At 37.0% G+C, this 20,595-nt stretch overlaps 1 protein-coding gene across 6 annotated transcripts in view; it reads left to right on the plus strand.

Annotated features, from left to right (window-relative positions):
* The window catches only part of ZNF385B (zinc finger protein 385B), a 400,092-nt gene that overhangs the window by 166,537 nt on the left and 212,960 nt on the right, over positions 1-20,595 (plus strand). The window contains exon 1 of one of the 6 annotated variants that reach the window (XM_053907266.1): positions 2,662-2,694. The exons of the other annotated variants lie outside the window; for them this stretch is intronic. The gene's annotated coding sequence lies outside the window, so the exon portion shown is untranslated. Of the gene's footprint in view, positions 1-2,661; positions 2,695-20,595 lie in introns of those variants that run through there. 6 annotated transcript variants of the gene reach the window in all.

Consider the following 20,595-nt stretch of genomic DNA (forward strand, 5'->3'; position numbering starts at 1 on the left):
TTTCTCTTGAAAAGTGGCTCCCAATGCAAACTGGTGCAGCTGCTGTGAACAGTATGGAAGTTCCTCAAAAAGTTAAAAACAGAACTACCCTACAATCCAGCAATTGCACTACTAGGCATTTACCCAGAGAATGCAGAAACACTAATTCAAAGGATTACATGCACCAGAGTGTTTACAGCAGCATTATCTACAATAGCCAAATTATGGAAAGAGCCAAAGTGTCCATCAACTGATGAACAGATAAAGAAGATATGGGAGATAGACATAGACATAGACATAGATATAGATATAGATATAGATATAGATATAGATGTAGATTAGATATATAGATATATGATGGAATATTTTTCAGCCATAAAAAGAATGAAATATTGCCATTTATGATGACATTGGTGGAGCTAGAGAGTATTATGCTAAGCAAAATAAGTCAAAGACAAATATATGATTTCATTCATATGTGGAATTTAAGAAACAAAACAAATGAGCAAAGGGAAAAAAAGAGAGCAGCAATCCAAAAAACAGACTTTTAACTATAGAGAACAAACTGAGGGTTGCTGGAAGGGAGGAGGGAAGAGGGGTGGGTGAAATAGGTGATGGGAATTGAGGAGTGAACTTGTGATGAACACCAGGTGTTGTATGGAAGTGTTGAATCACTACGTCGTATACCTGAAACTAATACTACACTGTATGTCAACTGGAATTTAAATAAAAACTTAAAAGAAAAGTGGTTCCAACACCATACCTCACTGATACTGTGGCTGCTGGTGAAAAATTCAGATCCTCCTCCTGGAGGAGGCTAGTGGAAACCAGGAGGAGATCCTCCTCCGGGAGGAGGCCTGTGGAAACCAAACCTCAGTACCTGGGCAGGTACAGGGAGGCCTGTCTTCCTAGAGCCATTGAGGGGAACCCCAACATGAACAGAACTGATGGTAACATGATGAGATGATAGGAGCAGTGGTGCAGAAAGGGAAGGGAATGTGAAGAAGGGCTGGCCTCGACTCCTTTCTGATTATTAGAAGGCTGCAAGGCACAGCCTCCTGCTGGCCTTTGATACCAACTAAAGTAGAACATTATACATGCTGATGCTGTGTGTGGTTCATCCTAGTTATCTACTTTTGGTTTGGGATCTACTAACGCCTTCTGGGCTGGCTAAGTTGGTAGAGCATCTGACTCTTGATCCCATGGTTTGGAATCTACTAGACCTATTTCTTGCTAAATATAGTTTGCTATTGAAAAACATGTAATGTTTAGCATCAGAGGATGAAATTAAGTGTTAGCTCTATATAGGCTAAGCCTAGCACTTTAAATTGACTCATTTGTAGGTAGTATAAAATGGTGCTGTCCATACAGTCAAGATGATTGCAGTTACTACGCTCGCATTATATAGTCCATGAATGCGTACTGACTTCCATTTCTCCTTTTGCAAGATTATATAACTATGGCACTCTTAATTAGGAGGGTGATGATGCTGATACCAAGGAATTCAATGCAATGAACTTTTTATTATTAGAGATAAAAATTAATCCTCAATTCCTTTGGCCTTTTAATTGTTTAACTGTGGAATCAGTCAAATGTGGAGGCTGAAGAAGCACCGAGGGATAATGTAATTGCAACTCTTCAAACAATTGTATCTGTCTGGAGAATGAAGATTGATGATCTGGAAAATAGATCTCATTGTTTCAGTAGTAGAATTATGGGTTTTGCCAGTGGCTATTAAGAGAGATTCTCTGGGAAACTTTTTACCAAAAGAAAAAAAAATGATACTTGTGAGATGAAGGAAATTTAATTCAGACACTTTTCATTAAGAAAGGCCAGAAACTCCAATTCCCAAGTTCATAGTTGACGAGAGGCCCCAGAGCAGTAATTATCCATTTTTCAAGTTTCCTGATAGAAAGCTCTTCAATTAGATATAGACAAGGGGAAAATTATGGTAAAAGGAAGGGTAGTTTGTCCCTTCTAAAGAGCACTAGGAAAATAGAGACTATATAACAATGTTAAGAGATAATTATATTAAATGAGTTAAGCACTTTGAATTATCTTAAAAGATGTTACTTTCGGTATTGCTATTTCACTTAAAGTGCGTAAAATTTTAACTCTGAAAATAAACTTGCATTCAGTATTCATTTATGTTCCCTAAATTCTCAGAAAGGATGGGTTGCCTTGGGCATCCTTGGATATCCCTTGGGGAAATAGGTTATTCTGTGGATGAACTAGGTAGTGTTTTTTGTTCAAAGTGCCAGTGAATATTTGAAATGTTGATTCAGTATATTTGTCATGCTGTTAGAAAGATTGATTAGTTGTCTCACTTGTTGATTCTAATGTTACTTGACAAGCATCATTTGCATGGCCATTTGTGTTTTCTACCTTCCTTATTCATATATGAGGTAGAAATGGGTGTAAATGATTGACTTGATAGGAGGCTATGGGCTATCATGGATTAATATAAGTCAGAGGAAATGCCTCCCTCTTTGTTCAACCACATAATGGTAGTTCATGAATATTTTATTTTACCATTTTAAAGTGGAGGAAGCTTAGAAGGTGAGTTGAAGTGACCTCAGTCCCTTTCATTTTATTTATAATGTAGTGTTTCTTGTTACTTGCTGCTAAGCAGAGAGTGAAGATGTAACTGTTTACCTCAACAGGGTAAATGGAAGCAGCTCTACAGCCATGGTCCACCACCAAGCTGAACTCTGAGTATGTATCTGTCCAGGAATTACTTCTAATCTGAGCACAGAGATGATACAGAACATATATTTAGAATGAAATAGTCACTGGCCTTTTGCATGATTTTATTTTATTAATGGAGACTTCTACTAGCAGGCAGTGAATGTAGAAGGGAGGTTTTAGAAACCGAGAACTTGAGAAACACATTATATGTGCTTATTATTATTTTTAGGTTGGAAGGGCTGTGTTTTAGAAATGTGAAAAAGTTCTTCTTTCTTATATCTATAACATTTTTTAAAAGAAATACTACTTTATTTTAAAGTTTTTTTTTAATTCACAAACATTTCATTTATATCCCTAAAAGATAAGGGATTTTTAAAATACATAAACACAATACCATGATGCCTGAAAAAGTGAAGAATCCCCTTAACATGTTCCAATATGCAGTCAGTATTCAAATCTCCCATAAGCAAACTTGTACATTTTTTTTCAAATCAGGATCCCGTCTATAACATTTCTTATTTTAAAGCTAAAAATAAGACAGTGTTGTATGAGAATAGCACTAAAGGATGATGAAGTTGGGGAAACAAGAGGATTGAAAACAGATAAAAACAAACAAACAAAACTTAGGCCTTGACATGGTTTGTTCAGGATGTTCAAGATAAAGTAGCCACATTTTTAAAAGAGATGAACATTAATGTTCTCTAATGGTAAAGTAATAAATGTGGTTTCTTTGTAAACCATTTCAAAATTAAAGACATGAAAAGACAAGGAGAAATTAACCCCAACAGCTGCTGCCACCAATGCTTCTCTACCAGTCACAGGTAGCCCAACTGGTGCCTCCCATCTTAATTCTGTGTGTGGCTGTGGAGGACATTTTTGTAAAGCAAAAATGTGATGCTTTTATACCTACCATCTGGAAGGTACTTTTTGTCCCACTTAATTATTTGTCATTATTTGTTTGCACTCTAAGTCATTAAAAGACATTCAAGGGGTGTGGGTGGCTCAGTTAGTTGAGCGGTTGAGCGTCCGACTTCAGCTCAGGTCATGATCTCCCAGTTCATGTGTTTGAATGCCACGTTAGGCTCTGTGGTGACAGCTCAGAGCCTGGATCCTGCTTCAGATTCTGTGTCTCCCTCTCTCTCTCTCTCTCTGCCCCTCCCCTGCTTGCGCTCTTTCTGTCTCTCAAAAATAAATTAATGCTAAAAAAAATTTTTTTTAAGACATTCAAAAAGAAAGAATGAGAGAGAAGGAAGCTGAGATTCTGTATACAGCCTGCTTTTCCACCAACAAGATGCTCCCCACTACAGTGGGGATGACTGTCCTTCCTGATTAGGATCTTTTAGCCTCCAGTATAAGAATATGAATTGTTTTAGCCTACAGCATAGGAATATGATCTCAGCTATGAACTTCCAAGATCCAAAATATTGATTCTACCTCATTGGGCAGTGGAGTTAATAGCAGTAATGATACAAAAAAATAAGTAATAGGATTGGGGACCTCTACCAAATAGGGGGAAGGGTAGTGTTTGCTTCTCGCGTTGAGGAGGAATAAAAATTCAGTGAAATTATCACAAACCCGAGGGTTAAGAAGGTTATATATCTGTGCCATATATCAGTCTAAAGTCTAGTGAATAGATCTCTTCAGAGTTAAACCACAGTGAGAAGGCACAAAGCCTTCAGGCTTTTAGGAAACTATTCTGAGATTTGGAATCAGAACATAAGGCATCAGAAGTAAGATATCAAAGAGCTCACTTTTTAAAATAAAGGGGGGTTACTTTGTAGTTACAACAAGAACAGTAGGAAATAGAAAGAAACCCAGAGAAGGACACATAGATCCAGCAAATCATGTCAGTTCTGCACATGGAGATGGGAGCCAGGGGGTAGCATCAAGTAAAATGGGCAGGAATTCAAAAATTGTGTTCTGAACTTGCTTAAAGGGAGTAGGGTCACAAAAGGGGGAAGAGGGTGGGGAAATGGATACTGTAATAAGTAGAGTCAGGTCCTGCTGATGCAGGAAAAATGTGTCAGAAAGAACTGTTCTGCTGTCATTTAAGTATTAAAAGTCACAGGAGCCTTGGCATAATGTCTTCCTCCGTTTGACTCTGTCACATGCATATATATCCTTTCATAGCATCACAGGTGAAAGGTGACTAGTTGAGGACAGCATTTGAATATTACTGCTTTGTCTGGCCAGATACTGTCTTATAACAATTCATGTACAGTCCTATTTTAATGGCTCCAAAGTGAATATGAATATGCCATGGGTATTTAATAATTTTTTATTATTTGACATTTATACTACAGTAAGGTTTTTGCTAATATAAATTATGCTACATCAAATAACCTCGTAGGCAAGTCTTTGTGTGTCATTAGTTGTTTCCTTTGAGTAATTGCTGTAACTTGAGTACAGAGGCTTAGAAATTGCCCATTTCAGACTGTCGCTACTGCTCGCCAAACTTCCTTCCATAGAGTTTGTACCAGTGCACACAACCATCAACCGTGAAACATCAACCATTTCCCACATTCAAGGATGAGACTCCTAGCACATCATCATTTTATAAACCTCTGAATTGTGTTTTTCTAATAGTGCAGATGATGTCAATTAAGTCATAGGAACTCTTCTTCCTGGTACTCATTGAGATCAAAGGTGTGCAATTTTAAAATACCCTGGTGGAAGTTAGAGCAAAACACAGAATATAGTGATCCAGAGTGCCTGGGTGGCTCAGTTGGTTGAGCATCTGACTTCAGCTCAGGTCATGATCTCATGGTTCATGAATACAAGCCCTGTGTCTGGCTCTGTGCTGACAGCTCAGAGCCTGGAGCCTCCTTCAGATTCTGTGTCTCCCTCTCTCTCTCTGCCCCTCCCTGACTCATGCTCTGTCTCTTTCTTTCTCTCTCTAAAAAATAAACATTAAATTTTTTTTAAAAAAAGAATATGGTGATCAAAGAATATTTAAGCTATACAGAGTGATCATACTCATTATTTTATTAGCCGGGTGTTCTAATCTATTTCTCTAACCGCAGTCTAACATATTTCTATCTTTAATCCTTCTAATTGTATAATCACTCAAAAGGAAACTAATAATTCTTCCTTTCTCAAAAACTAGAAAAGTCAGGTAAAGAACATAAGAATATAAGGTCCCTGAACAACTCAGTAATATTACTATAGTTTTAAAAGAGAATCCAGGGGTGTCTGCGTGGCTCAGTTGGTTAGGCGTCCGACTTCGGCTCAGGTCATGATCTCACAGCTCATGAGTTCGAGCCCCATGTCGGGTTCTGTGCTGACAGCTCAGAGCCTGAAGCCTGCTTCTCATTCTGTGTCTCCCTCTCTCTCTGCTCCTCCCCTGCTTGTGCTCTTTCTCTGTCTCTCAAAAATGAATAAATGTAAAAAAAAATTTTTTTGAAGAGAATCCGAAACAGAATCCACATTTGAAATTTATTGCTATATATAAGAAGGTATGACACACTGTTTGCACATATTACTTGATATGGAAAAAATATATTAAAAAGTAGAAAATGCTGTCCTCTGTTATTGACCTAAATAAATGCATTATTTTTTTAAGTTTATTTATTTATTGTAAGACAGAGAGACAGAATCTGAAACAGGCTCCCATCTCTGAGCTGTTAGCACAGAGCCCAATGCGGGGTTCAAACCCACAAACTGAAATCATGACCTGAGCCAAAGTTGGACGTTTAACCAATGAGACACTGAGATGCCCTATAAGTTTTTTAAAATTTCATTTTCTACCTGTTTTATAGACATTGAATTGATATTATTGATTGACTTTTTATTTAGCATTCTTGTTAAATTGACTTTATATGTTTAATTATTTATCTGAAATCCTTGAGATTTTTATACACACACAAATCTCATCATTAGCTAATAATTACACAGCTTCATTTCTTTCTTCCCGTTCTTAAAATGTTTTTTCTTTTCCTTATCGCATTAGCTAGAAACTTCAATATGGTATCAATTAGAAGTATAAAGTACATTTTTGTCTCACTGTCAATCTCAGAGAGAATTTTTTCAATATTTAATCTTTATGGTATCTGCTTTAGGAATTTTGTAGATAACCTTTTTCCCCACCTTTTTTGAGGTATAGAGGTATTTGGCAAATAAAAATTAATGTATATTTAAGGTATACAATCTAATGGTTTGATACACCATTAGGAATTTTGTAGATAACCTTTTTCCCCCACCTTTTTTGAGGTATAGAGGTATTTGGCAAATAAAAATTATGTATATTTAAGGTATACAATCTAATGGTTTGATATACCATTAGGAATTTTGTAGATAACCTTTTCCCCCCACCTTTTTTGAGGTATAGAGTTATTTGGCAAATAAAAATTATGTATATTTAAGGTATACAATCTAATGGTTTGATATACATACACATTGTGAAGTGAATGACCACAATTTATTAACACATCCATCACTTCACATAGTTACCTTTTTTGTTGTGGTGGTGGTGGTGAGAACACAACAAATTTCAAGGATATAATGCACTATTATTAACTAGAGTCACCATGTTGTATATTAGATTCCCAGAACATATTCATCTTGTAACTAAAAGTTTGTAGCCTTTGACCAATACCTTCCTATTTTCCCTATACCAAAACCTCTCAATCATCACTCTATCCTCTGCTTCTATGTGTTCACCCTTTTTAGAAACATATAAATTAGGTCGTACTGTCTTTGTCTTTCTCTGCCATATTTCACTAGCATTAATGTTCTCCAGGTGCAACCATGTTGTCCCAGATGGTGGGATTTCCTTCTTTATATAGATGAATAATACCCATTACATATATATATATATATATGTGTGTGTGTGTGTGTGTATATACATATATGTATATATGTATATATATGTATATATCATATATATTAATATATAATACACTCCATTATATATATAAGATATATGTATGAGATATAGATATATGGATATATATGAATAAAGAAAATGTGGTGTATATATATATATGTGTGTATACACACACACACACACACACACACACAAATACATACATACATACATTGGCAGACATTTAAGGTTGTTTTGATAGCTTGGCTATTGTGAATAATGTGCCCATGCACATGAGAGTGCAAATGTCTCTTTGAGATACTGATTTTATTTCCTTTGGATATATGCCCAGCAGTGGATATATGCTGAATCATATGGTAAGTTTTATTTTTATTTTTTATTTTATTTTATTTTATTTTATTTTATTTTATTTTATTTTATTTTATTTTTATTATTTTTTTTCTTAATGTTTTTAATTTATTTTTGAGACAGAGAGAGACAGAGCATGAGCGGGGAAGGGTCAGAGAGAGAGGGAGACACAGAATCCGAAACAGGCTCCAGGCTCTGAGCCGTCAGCACAGAGCCCGATGTGGGGCTCGAACTCACAGACTGTGAGATCATGACCTGAGCCGAAGTTGGACGCTCAACCGACTGAGCCACCCAGGCGCCCCTAAGTTTTATTTTTAATATTTTGAGACCCCTCCATATTGTTTTCCATAATCGTTGTAACAATTTACATCTCCACCAACAGTGGTAAGAAAGGGTTCCCTTTTCTCACACCCTTGCCAACACTTTCATCTATTGTCTTTTAATAATAGCCATCCTAACAGGTGTGAGGGGATATTTCATTGTGGTTTTGATATGCATTTCCCTAATAATTAGTGATGAGGAGTTCCATTTCATCTACCTGTTGACTATTTGTATGTTTGCTTTGGAAAAATGTCTTCAGCTTCTTTCATTTTTAAATCAGGTGGTTTCTTTGAGTGAATTCTATGAATTCCTTATACATTTTGGAGAGTAACCGCTTATCAGATATGTCATTGGCAAATATTTTCTCCCATTCTATAGGTTGCCTTTTCACTGTGTTGGTCACTTCCTTTGCTATGTAGGAGTTTTTTGTTTGATATGGTAACACTTGTTCACTTTTGCTTTGGATGTCACCAACCAAGACCAATATCAAGGATCTCTTTCCCTATGTTTTCTTCTAGGAGTTTTACAGTTTCAAATCTTACATTTAAGTCTTTAATCCCTTTTGACTTGATTTTTGTATATGGTGTAAAAAAGATAAAGGATCCTATTTCATTCTTTTGCATGTGGGTTTCCAGTTTTCCCAATACCATTTATTGAAGAGATTACCCTTTTCCGGTTATGTAGTCTTGGCACTTTTGACATAGATTACTTGACTGTATATGTGTGGGTTTATTTCTCAGCTCTCTGTTCTGTTCCATTGGTCTATGTGTCTGTTTGTTTTTACAGGTACTATACTAGTTTGATTAAAGACAATGTTTTTCAAATTTAGGAAGTTTCATCTTATTAATACTTTACTAAGATGTTTTTGTCAATAATGGATGTTTTATTTTTTTTTAAGTATTTTTTCCACACTTATTGAGATGGCTGCATGCTTTTTCTCCTTCTGTTATAGTGGTAAAAATTAGATTGATTTTAGAATCCTTAACCAACTTTGCATTCCTAGAATAAGCACCACTTTATTATCAAAAGTAAATGGAATAGAGGCGTCTGGGTGGCTCAGTCAGTTGAGCGTCCGACTTCGGCTCAGGTTATGATCTCGCTGTCTGTGAGTTCGAGCCCCACGTTGAGCTCTGTGCTGACAGCTCAGAGCCTGGAGACTGCTTTGGATTCTGTGTCTCTCTCTCTGTTCCTCCCCCACTCAGGCTCTGTCTCTCTCTCTCTCTGTCTCTCTCTCTCTGTCAAAAATAAATAAACATTAAAAAAATTTTTTAATTAAAAAAAATGGAATAAATCTAAAATTGTTCCAAAGTGAAAAGCTTATTTTTAGAAAGGAATGGAAATGAGAATGAAAGTGGAGCCATTTCTTATCAGCCAGGATTAATTGTAGTCAAAATTTGCCTTAAACAAAATTAAGGCAAAATGGAGAAAAATCCGGAATCAGGGTTAGACTTACAAGGTATCCAAAAGCATGAAAAAGAAACATACACAGTCAAAACTGTCAAGACTTAGAAGTTCAAAATCATTTGGTAAGCCATGATTGAGAAAGCCAGATACATAAGGGAATGTAGGAACAAGAAGATACTTCTAATCTGGCAAACTCCATAAGAAGATTTGAGTTCTTTATTCTCTGTCAGTAACAGTGAGAAACTGTGTCCTGACTGGACCCTGGCTCATAGACATACCCTTGGATTGGTTTCTTGCTTTTCTTCAGACTCAAGAGACAGTGTCAGATAATCATTCTGAGCTTCTAGCAAAATTTTAAGCCTTCTTCAATTTCATTTCTTATTAGCAGTTGTTGCTGTTGTTAACAATGATTTTAACAAAGAAGAACAACAGAATGGTTTAAGGAGATTATTTTTTTTAAGTTTTATTTATTTACTTTGAGAGAGAGCACGAGTAGGGGAGGGACAGAGAGGGAGGGAATCCCAAGTAGGCTCTACACATTTTTTGTGGAGCTAGATGCTGGGCACGAACTCATGAACTGTGAGATCGTGACCTGAGCCGAAATCAAGAGTTGGATGCTTAAAAAACTGAGCCACCCAGGTGCCCCATGGAGATTCTTATCCTCTACACTCCTGAGGAGTTATTGTGTCAGCTTGAGACATCTCCTATCCCCAAATATTTTCACTCAATAATACATTCAAAAGTGCTATTCAGGAATGTTTAATCAATAGGTGTTTAAAGTGATCCTATAACGTTCCAATAATGCCCACGGGTGTAAAAGTGTAAAAGTTTTTATTAAATATATCTGGAGGCAAAAGATGTTGCATGTGGCTTTTAAATTTATTGGACTGTCCTTTTTTTTGTCTTTGTCTCTCTCTTCCCTTCTCATTTTCTGTCTCTCCCTTCTTTACTCTTTCCCTCATTTCTTTCCTTTACTTCCCTTTCTGTATATTAAATTACTAGCAGGTATATGAACATCTATAAACTCTAGCAAAGTATTAGGAATACAAGGAAGTAGAAAGAACATTTCCCAAACTTAAGGAATTCATCAGCTAGTTGTGTGGGCCTAGAGTAAATTCAAATTAATATATATTGATACGCAGTATTGCGAAAACTTAAAATTAGGTGGAAATGTATAGATCACACGTCCTAGTTAAATGTAAAGAAAATTTTCTGTGGAAATTGGCAGCTGGAAGAGTTCCTAAAAAAACATGTAACTTGAAGTCTGTATGTAAATGAGAATCCCAGAGTAAGACAGAGGACCCAGCTGATCAGAAATGTACAATGCAAAGACATTGTATTCATTGGGATTAAAGCCATCTATAGTGACAGAAGAAAACAAAATAATGGTGACTTAAGAATTTATTTTAAATTCTTGTATTTCTTGTTCACTTAAACATATTTTGTTGACCCTCCATGTTTGGTGTGACATTCTAGTGTCAGGGAACCAGGCTTCTCTCTTTGGCTCTGACATCCACGGGCAGCTTGCCCTCCATGTCCTGTGCTGATGCTTGGGTTTGTCATTATGTTTAAATTCCTGCCAACAGGAAGAAAGAAGCAAAGTGGCTTCCTCTCCCTTTAAGAAAATATCCAGAAGCTTCACTTGGACTGAATTTTGTCACCTGGCCAGGCCTAGCTGCAAAGCAAACTGGGAGATGTAGTCTTTGTTCTAGGTAGCTATGTACGTAGCTGAAATTCTATTTATAGTCATAGGCACAGGAGTATAGTCATGAAGAGGGCAGTACACGTGTGAGGGGACAAAGTGACTGAAGCAGATACTTTCTGTATCTCATGTATCTAACACTGTAAAAGAACCTGCCCATGAGTGTAGGAGAGTACAGTATATATATTCCTGTAAAAGAAAACACTAACATGACTTAATTTGACTTTATGAAGCTGCTGATTTTTCTTTCCTTTTTTGTTCATGGCTTCGTGATAGGAAAAAAAAAAAAACTATCCTTGCTCTAGGACGTTAATTCTGAACTTTTTATGAGTTCGTTCTCCTGGGTTGTATCTGCTTAGATGATTGCAGGATGCAACAGTTGAGAGTACTTTCCTGGAAGGAATACATCTTGAACTAAAATTTCAGAAAATAAAGCAATTTTTTTTTTAAAACTCAAACTGCATTTTAGGAGGTCCTATGAACGGAAGTGAAAACATGAATCTCATTGGTTTAGCCCATCTGGTTTTTGTTTGTTTGAATAGAAGAGAGGTTTAACAGATAAATTAAGGTACCAAGCACAGTCTTAATCTTTCCTCATTTTCAGTAATAGGCCTGGCTCAGACCTTCCCCAGTTCAGCTTTTATCCAAGTCACATGTAGGCAATTAGTAGATTTTCTGTTCAAATAAAAATGTTTATTTGCATTTCTAATTTACCATTGTGACACTGGAACTCTGATTGAAAGCATTTTAACTTTTATGGTAAACAGTAAAAAAGCCTCATAAAGCTCTCACAAAACTTCAGGAGTTAAGATATATTCCTTATGAATGCCTACATTGTGATATTTGTGTTGCCAATTATTTTATCTGGAATCATTCACTTAACTACATTTCCTGGTGTTTTTTTTGTTGGTTTTTTTTTTTTTTTTTTTTTTTTTTTTTTTTTTAGAGCACTTCACGGAGGACATGTTTTTAATAGGCTATAATCATCACATGGGCAACAGGGATCTTGGCAAGTAGCTATTAACAGTATAGACAGAAACTTGGAGTGTGATAGTTTTAGACTTCCTGAGCTTCTTGATGCTATTTTAATGCACTAAGAGTATAAACTAAATTTAGATCCTGCTGACTGTTACCAGAGTGAAGTGCGTGCCTCTTTTGCAGACAATGCTAGATTTAGTCACCATGTATTTCTGTCAAGCTGGGAATGCAGTTTACAGCTCTCATCCCGTGTAAGCATATAGTAACTATACATATGTATTTAATAATTGCTCTGAATTGCACCTGTTTATTTCAATTTTGTTGCCCCTAAAGCAGTTACTGACCTTGTGTTTTTTTTTATGGTCATTGTATTTTATTTTGATAAATCTGGCATTATACTTACAGTTAATTTCTAACAGGAAGTCTGTGTTACTCCCTAAGTATCTCTCTAGCCCACTGTTTGTCAGCCTGGGTACTGTAGCATTTTGGGTCATACATTTCTTTATTATGCGGGACTATTGTACACATTGCAGGATGTTTGGCAGCATCCCTGGCCTCTATGCATTATTTGCCAAGAGCACATCCCTCTAGACCAGTTGTAACTACCAAAAATGTCTTCAGATATTCAAATGACCTCAGTGAAGCAAAATCACTCTCAAGTGAAGACAACTACTCCAGTCTGTCCACTGTTCACCATCTCCTTCACTCCTGCCCCAGTCCACACTACTGTCATCTCTCAGCAAACCATAGTTAAGAATTTTCTGCTGGATCTTCTTGCATATGCCCCAGGTGCTCTCCAGTTCATTCTCCACATTGTGGCCAGAGTGCTTTCCAAAACCCAAATCTCATCATGTTAGCCCTTTTAAAACACCATCACTGCTTTCCAGTGACAGATAGAACTCTTAAAAATAGCCTCCAACATTCATCCTAGTTGGACCTGGAGTACTCCTTGGCTTCATCTCAACCCAATTTCTCTTGCCAGTTCAGGCTTTTCTATGTGTCCTTCCTCCCCCGGCTCTTGCCTTGCTCTTCTCCTCTCTGCCCTTCTGGCCAACTTGCACTCACTCTTCAGTTCTGGCTCCATTCTAGCCTCAGGTTGCCAGGATATTCTTATCTGATGACTAAGGACCAAGTCAGATTGACGTGCTATAGTTAATTCTAGGCCAAATGGAGTAAAGTCAATCATCTAAAAGCCAGTTTACCAAAGGGCCAAATTATTAAACTTAGTCACCAAAATACAGATTTAACAAACCCTTGTTTTTCTTTTCATATTTATAGTTTCCTACTATTAGTTTTGTATGAGTTGGGTTTAGATTGCTTGAGGGCTGTAAAGAATCAGTATTTGCAGATTTTGGGGTCGGCAGGCTCTCTCCCCATCCCTGTGAGCCCTGTCCTCCAGTTCAGGTTTCCCTGTCTGGGACTAGCAGCTTAGCCCACCTGATGTGCTGGCCTGTATATCCATCTTTCCTCTAGTAGGCAGGTGTAGTGAGAATCAAATGAAACTTCCTAAAATGCAGTTATGATATCACATTGAAAGTAAAAATCTTAAAAATCTATGAAAGTATCCCATACAATCTACATTGCTTCAAAGTTTTCAAGTAAAGAAACAAAATTTGGTAAAATGTTAAAATTAATAAACTCAGTTATTTGTCATTGGGGATTTAAAAAAAAATTTTTTTTACATTTATTTATTTTTGAGAGACAGAGACAGAGCACAAGTGGGGGACGGGCAGAGAGAGAGGGAGACACAGAATCAGAAGCAGGCTCCAGGCTCTGAGCTGTCAACACAGAGCCCAACGCAGGGCTTGAACTCATGAACTTTGAGATCATGACCTGAGCCGAAGTCAGCCACTTAACCAACTGAGCCACCCAAGTGCCCTGTCATTGGGGATTTTAATGAATAGTTCCTAAAATTTCTAAAAATTGGCAAAATTGTTAATAAATTCAAAAAGATTAAATAGGTATAGTAGAAATTGAAGATTTCCCATAGGAAATTTGAGTTATGTTTATAAGAATGTACCCACAATAAGACCAAAGTAGCTCATTGCCCCTTAACTTTTGACAAGTTAAATATTCTTTAAAAGTGTTTTAAGATCAATGTATTTGTTGACTATAGTCAAAAAGAATAATGTTATAGTTGCCCACTTGTAATTCTACATTTATTTGATGATCACTGCAATAATTATCTGTGCTCGTCTCTTAATCGTAGACTCCATGAGAGCAGGAACTGTGACCATTTTTGCTCATTAATTATTTACAGAGCATATCATAGTATCAGACACAAAGCAGATGTCCATTTAAATGTTGTTGAATCAATAAATTACTTTAAAAATACATTATTAGCCTCCTAATATGTAATAATGACATTGCCAGTAGTTCTTAGCCTTGAGAAAGCTGTTGATAGTTTTGGACCTAATTCTATAAAAACATTAAAAATATATAACAGACTTTGATAAAGCATTTATTGAAACACTGTGCTTTTTCTAAGACTGAGATATTTTGGATAGTCTTTTGGTAGTTACACTAAACAAAATTTCATTTTTCAGATAGAAGTCTGTGTGGTTTTAAGTTGTATAAAAAGTTTGTGAATTTTCTTTACTATCATATTCAAATGAAATAGCATGGTTCTTTATCACATTTAAGTCATATGCCATAATGAGAGTGTTTTAAAATTAATATTATAAAATAATATCTTCAAATAAAAATAGAACATGAGTATTATCTCTGGATTATCATAGTTGGTTAAGCGTCCAACTCTTGATTTCAGCTCAGGTCACCATCTTACGGTTGTAAGATCGATCCCCATGTCAGGCTCCATGCTGAGTGTGGAGCCGGCTTGAGATTTTGTCTCTCCCTCTCTCTCTGCCCCTCCCCTGCTGGTGCTCTCTCCTTAAAAACAATTGAAAAAAAAAAAAAAAGATTTCCAGTTGACTGTTGGCAGTGATGCTTATATGGTTAGGGTTGACCTTAATCTAAGGTTAGTCAGAGTGAACATTCCAGACTTTCCAAAGGGGATGGAGAAGAGAGAAGGCAAGAGAAAGATGTAGAAAGGATGAAGGCAGGAGTTGGGCTTGAGGGAAAATTGCCTTTTCAATTCTCCTCAGGATTTAGTCTGAAAATTTCCATTATTCCAATCACATCTTCCCAAATTCTCTCTATATTTGACCTCCATATAGAGCACAAATACCACTATTTGAATCATTTAATGACCATTATGTGATCCACAATCCACAATTTTTCAAATATTTCAGATACATTTTATATTTATAATTCTAAGAAATCCGTGAAGAGGTTTATACTGTTTTTTCTTTCTCTTGTTCAAGGTGGCTTATTTCTTTTTTTAAATTTTTGTTGTTGTTGTTGTTGTTTATTCATGTTTGAAAGACAGACAGAGTCAGAGCACAAGCAGGGGCGGCGCGGAAAGAGAGAGGGGGACACAGAATCTGAAGTATGCTCCAGGTTCTGAGCTGTCATCACAGAGCCTGACACGGGGCTCGAACTCATGAACCGTGAGATCATGACCTGAGTCGTGGCCGGATGCTCAACCAACTGAGCCACCCAGGTGCCCCACGGTGGCTTATTTCTTTGTGTATTTTATAATTTCTGATTGTTAGCTCATGTTTCACTAGCCTTTCTCTGAAAGAATTCTGCAAGACTTGTGTTGAGGAAGCACACTTCTAGAAAAAAGTATTTTAGGTTCTTCTTGGTGTTGAAGGAGGTAACCAGCCCTGGAACCATATCTGTTATTTTTCTTGTTTTGGGGGTTTTCTGGACCAAACATGTAGAGAATATCTAAATCCTGAGCCATGTAAGGATAGGAGTATGGTTATAAATTCTAAGAAAACCATCCTGTCTCCCTAATTTATGGCCCAAACAGACATTTTTCCTTGCTGTCACCTTTGCTGGCGAGCAGGCTTTCTGAAGGTTTGCTCTTCAAAGGACTTGGCTTTGAGTTTCGTTTTTGACTCTCCACCTTGCAGAGGAGCAGAACCTTGATTTCTGCTCCCATTCAGTAGTTAGAACCCACAAAGCCAGGATACCCATGCTGGCAAATGCCTTCAGGGCAATGATGGGAACAGTACCATCTTACAAAGTAGCTTTCCGTTTTTGGCCTTTGAAAATTTTCCTTGGTGTTTTTCTAAATCTCCTATGCATCTGAAAGGATTCTTAAAATAATCTTATCCATTTTGCAAGGGGAGAGTTTATTTTAGAATATATGATCAATTCATTATATTGCTGGAAATAGAATGCAACAATGATTTTATATTTAAAGAGATATTTCTTTTAAGGAAAAGAAACCATTTGCCTTCCCTCCCTCCCTCCTTTCTTTTCTTCCTTCCCCCTTCCCTTACACCTATCTATATGAGATAATTGATCATTTAGATAAAATTGCAGAGCCACTCTTGGAAGGAAAAGGAAATTCATAGTAATATAGCTTCCTTTATTATACAAACAATACAAGCTAATTGACAGGAAACACCAAAGATATTTTTTCCTAAACTTCACATTTTTTAAATGATTTAGGAACTAATTAAATGAAATTAAATACAACCAACATTTTTCGATCACCTAGCACATACCTGAAGCTGTGCTCTGTAGATACAAATAGGTTGAAATACAGTGACTTTAAGACTACCAGAAGCATAACAGAGGGAAGGAATAGATATCATAGAGACATGGGTGGCCCTTAAATTTAATAATTTTCACTTTAATACAAACTTGACTTGTACAATGCTTAGTACCTACCAGACTTTTCATGCAATGAGCAGGTTTTTTATAACAGTAGTCAAGGAAGATTTGAGCAATCACCTGAGGAAGCTGCTCATGTATATGCAAGTTTTGGTAAAGAGTGTTTAGTCCTTGGGCTGCCAGGGTGGCTCAGTTAGTTAAGCTTCCAACTTCAGCTCAGGTCATGATCTTGCAGTTCGTGAGTTCAAGCCCTGTGTTGGGCTCTGTGCTGACAGCTTGGAGCCTGGAGCCTCCTTCAGATTTTGTGTCTCCCTCTCTCTCTCTGCCCCTCCCCCCTCTCTCTTTCTCTCTCTCAAAAATAAACATTAAAAAAAAAGAAAGAGTGGTTAGTCCTTGAGGAATGAGGATGCTAGGAAACAGATACTATCACACTCCCTCAGGATGTACTTGCCTTTATTCGTCCTTCAAATGTTTGACCTTTGAGAATGTTTTCAGGAACTTATTAACTACATATTTTTTAAATTATTTTTTTAACATTTATTTTTATTTTTGAGACAGAGAGAGACAGAGCATGAACAGGGGAGGGTCAGAGAGAGAGGGAGACACAGAATCTGAAACAGGCTCCAGGCTCTGAGCGGTCAGCACAGATCCCGACGCGGGGCTCGAACTCATGGACCGCGAGATCATGACCTGAGCCAAAGTCGGATGCTTAACTGACTGAGCCACCCGGGCGCCCCTAAATTATTTTTTTTTAATGTTTTTTAATGTTTATTTATTTTTGAGAGACAGAGAGAGACCGAGCATGAGCGGGGAGGAGTAGAGAAAGAGGGAGACACAAAATCCGAAGCAGGCTCCAGGGTCTGAGCTGTCAGCACAGAGTCGAACACGGGGCTTGAACCCACGAGCCATAAGATCATGATCTGAGCTGAAGTCAGATGCTTAACTGACTGAGCCACCCAGGAACCCCACATATTAACTACATATTAAGAATAAATTAAATATGTTCTTATAAAAAGCTTTTGAATTACCCAGGGTACAAGCCAATCAGAGAAAGTTAAGAGAAATTATATTTTCTAGTGGAACTTAAAAAGACATGGTGAAAGTTTGTCATATCAGGTGGACGGGAGATCATGAACAAAGTCAAAGATATGTTAAATCTCTTGATGTGTTCAGAGAACTTGAAATAACTAGCTTTAAGTAGCTATCTCAAATATACACAGTTTACATATTTTTTAAATATTTATTTTGAGAGAGAGAGTGGGTGAGGGGTAGAGAGAGAAGGAGAGAGAAGATTCCAAGCAGGCTCCAAACTCAATGCAGAGCCAAGGTGGGGCTTGATCCCACGACCACAAGATCACAACCTGAGCCACTGTCAAGAGTCAGACAGATGCTTAACCAATTGAGCCACTTAAGTGCCCCCAGTTTACATATTTGAAGTCACTTTCATATGATGGAGTTAGTTAGCATTCACTGAACTTTTGCAGTGTGTTGGATACTTTGTATATGCTTTACATATAATAACATTTAATTCTGTCAATAGTTCTTTGAGGTGGGTACTGTTATCATCTCATTTTATAGATGGTCAAAAACTTAAGTAACTTTCTTAAAGTTATAGGGTTACATGGGGACAAGACAGGACTCAAATCCAGGTGTTCTGGCCTTAGAACCCATGCTCTTAACCTTTATGTTCTTTTGTTCACAGTGAAGGCTGATTTATCCTTTTTTTCTTCCAAGTTTTTATTTAAATTCTAGTTAGTTAACATATAGTGTAAAATTGGTTTCAGGAGTAGAATTTAGTGATTCATCACGTACATATAACACCCAGTGCTCGTCATAACAAGTGCCCTCCTTAATTCCCATCACCCATTTAGCCCATCCATTCTCCCTCCCTCCATCAACCCTCAGTTTATTCTTTATCGTTAAGAGTCTCTTATGGTTTGCTTCCCTCTTTTTTCCCCCTTCCCTTATGTTCATCTGTTTTGTTTCCTAAATTCCACATATGTGTGAAATCATATGGTATTTGTCTTTCTCTGACTGACTTATGTTGCTCAGCATAATACACTCTACCTCCAACCACGTCATTGCAAATGGCAATTTTTTTCTTTTTGGTGGCTGAGTAATATTCCACTGTATATTTACACCTCATCTTCTTTTTCCATTCATCAGTTGATGGTTTTTTGGGCTCTTTCCATAGTTTGGCTGTTGTTGGTAGTCCTGCTATAAACATCAGGGTGCATGTGCCCTGAAAGCTGATTTATCTTGAAGGACTGGATCAAAAGTTCTCATTCTTGAGATAGCTCAATGAATGAAAAAAGTTTGTTTTCTCCCCTCTAGATCCTATGTGCCGTAAAAATTGGCTTGTTCTTATTCAATTGATTTGAATAAATATTGTTCTTTTCTAAGAAAAATACATGACTGAATGGATGCCTTTTCAGTGGTGTATTGGACAGGTTTACAAGAGCTGATTATTAAATTTTCAGGAATTGTGTGAGCCAGTTATTAAATATAGTGTTAAAAATTACATAAATGTAAATTAAATGAATTATATTTAAAACAAAGGTATTAAATATTCAAAACCCATTACTTCCTAATTACTTAACCACATTTTACTATTATCTATGCTCTTGAGGTTTTTTCTCGATTGTATATATATGTGGAAATATAATGGTGTGCTGCTGAGTTCTACATTCAGTAATGCTCATCACTTTGGTAGCTTGAAATTAGAATCATATTTATACTATGATTTGGTAAACACAACATATTAGGGTTTTATCCCCAAGGAGCTGGCTGTTCAACAGTTATCACAGCACCCCCTTCATTCCTTCTTTAAAACATTTGCCTTGCTCTTTTCTGGCTGGAACCATGGAGGGTGCAGATGAGAAGAAAAAGAAGGTGCTTCCTGTGCCAGAAACCCTTAAGAAAAAGTGAGAGAATTTCTCAGAGTTGAAGATCAAGCGTCTGAGAAAGAAGTTTGCCCAAAAGATGCTTTGAGGGGCAAGGAGCTAAACATTACCACAAGGAATACAGACAGGTGTTCAAAACTGAGATTTGAATGGCTAGAATGGCAAGAAAAGCTGGCAACTTCTGCAGACCTGCAGAACCCAAATTGGCATTTGTCATCAGGATCAGAGATATCAATGGTGTGAGCCCAAAGGTTCGAAAGGTGTTGCTGCTTTTTCGCCTTTCCAGATCTTCAATCACACCTTTGTTAAGCTCAACAAGGCTTCAGTTAATATGTTACGGATTATGGAACCATATGGAGCATGGCGTTACCCAAACCTGGAGTCAGTGAATGAACTGATCTATGAGCTCACCTTGTTGAGCTTAACAAAGGTGCCACTGAACATCCGGCAAAGACAAAGAAGCAGCAGCACCTTTCGAACCTTTGGGCTCACACCATTGATATCTCTCTGATCCTGATGACGAATGCCAATTTGGGTTCTGCAGGTCTGCAGAAGTTGCCAGCTTTTCTTGCCATCCTAGCCATTCGAATCTCAGTTTTGTATATCTGAGTAGTTATTACTACTAAGGTCACTCTCTTGGTAGTTCTACCTGTCATCTCCATGCTTGGTAACATAGAGCCATTTATGTACTTGAAGGCCAGATCTTGGTGTTCTTTTTATTATACTTTTTGTCTTTCCTACTGTTTTCTAGCTTTAAT

Source organism: Panthera pardus, unplaced genomic scaffold, assembly GCF_024362965.1.
Source record: "Panthera pardus isolate Hobbes unplaced genomic scaffold, ASM2436296v1 HiC_scaffold_10, whole genome shotgun sequence".
In the NCBI taxonomy this organism is placed as follows: Eukaryota; Metazoa; Chordata; class Mammalia; order Carnivora; family Felidae; genus Panthera; species Panthera pardus.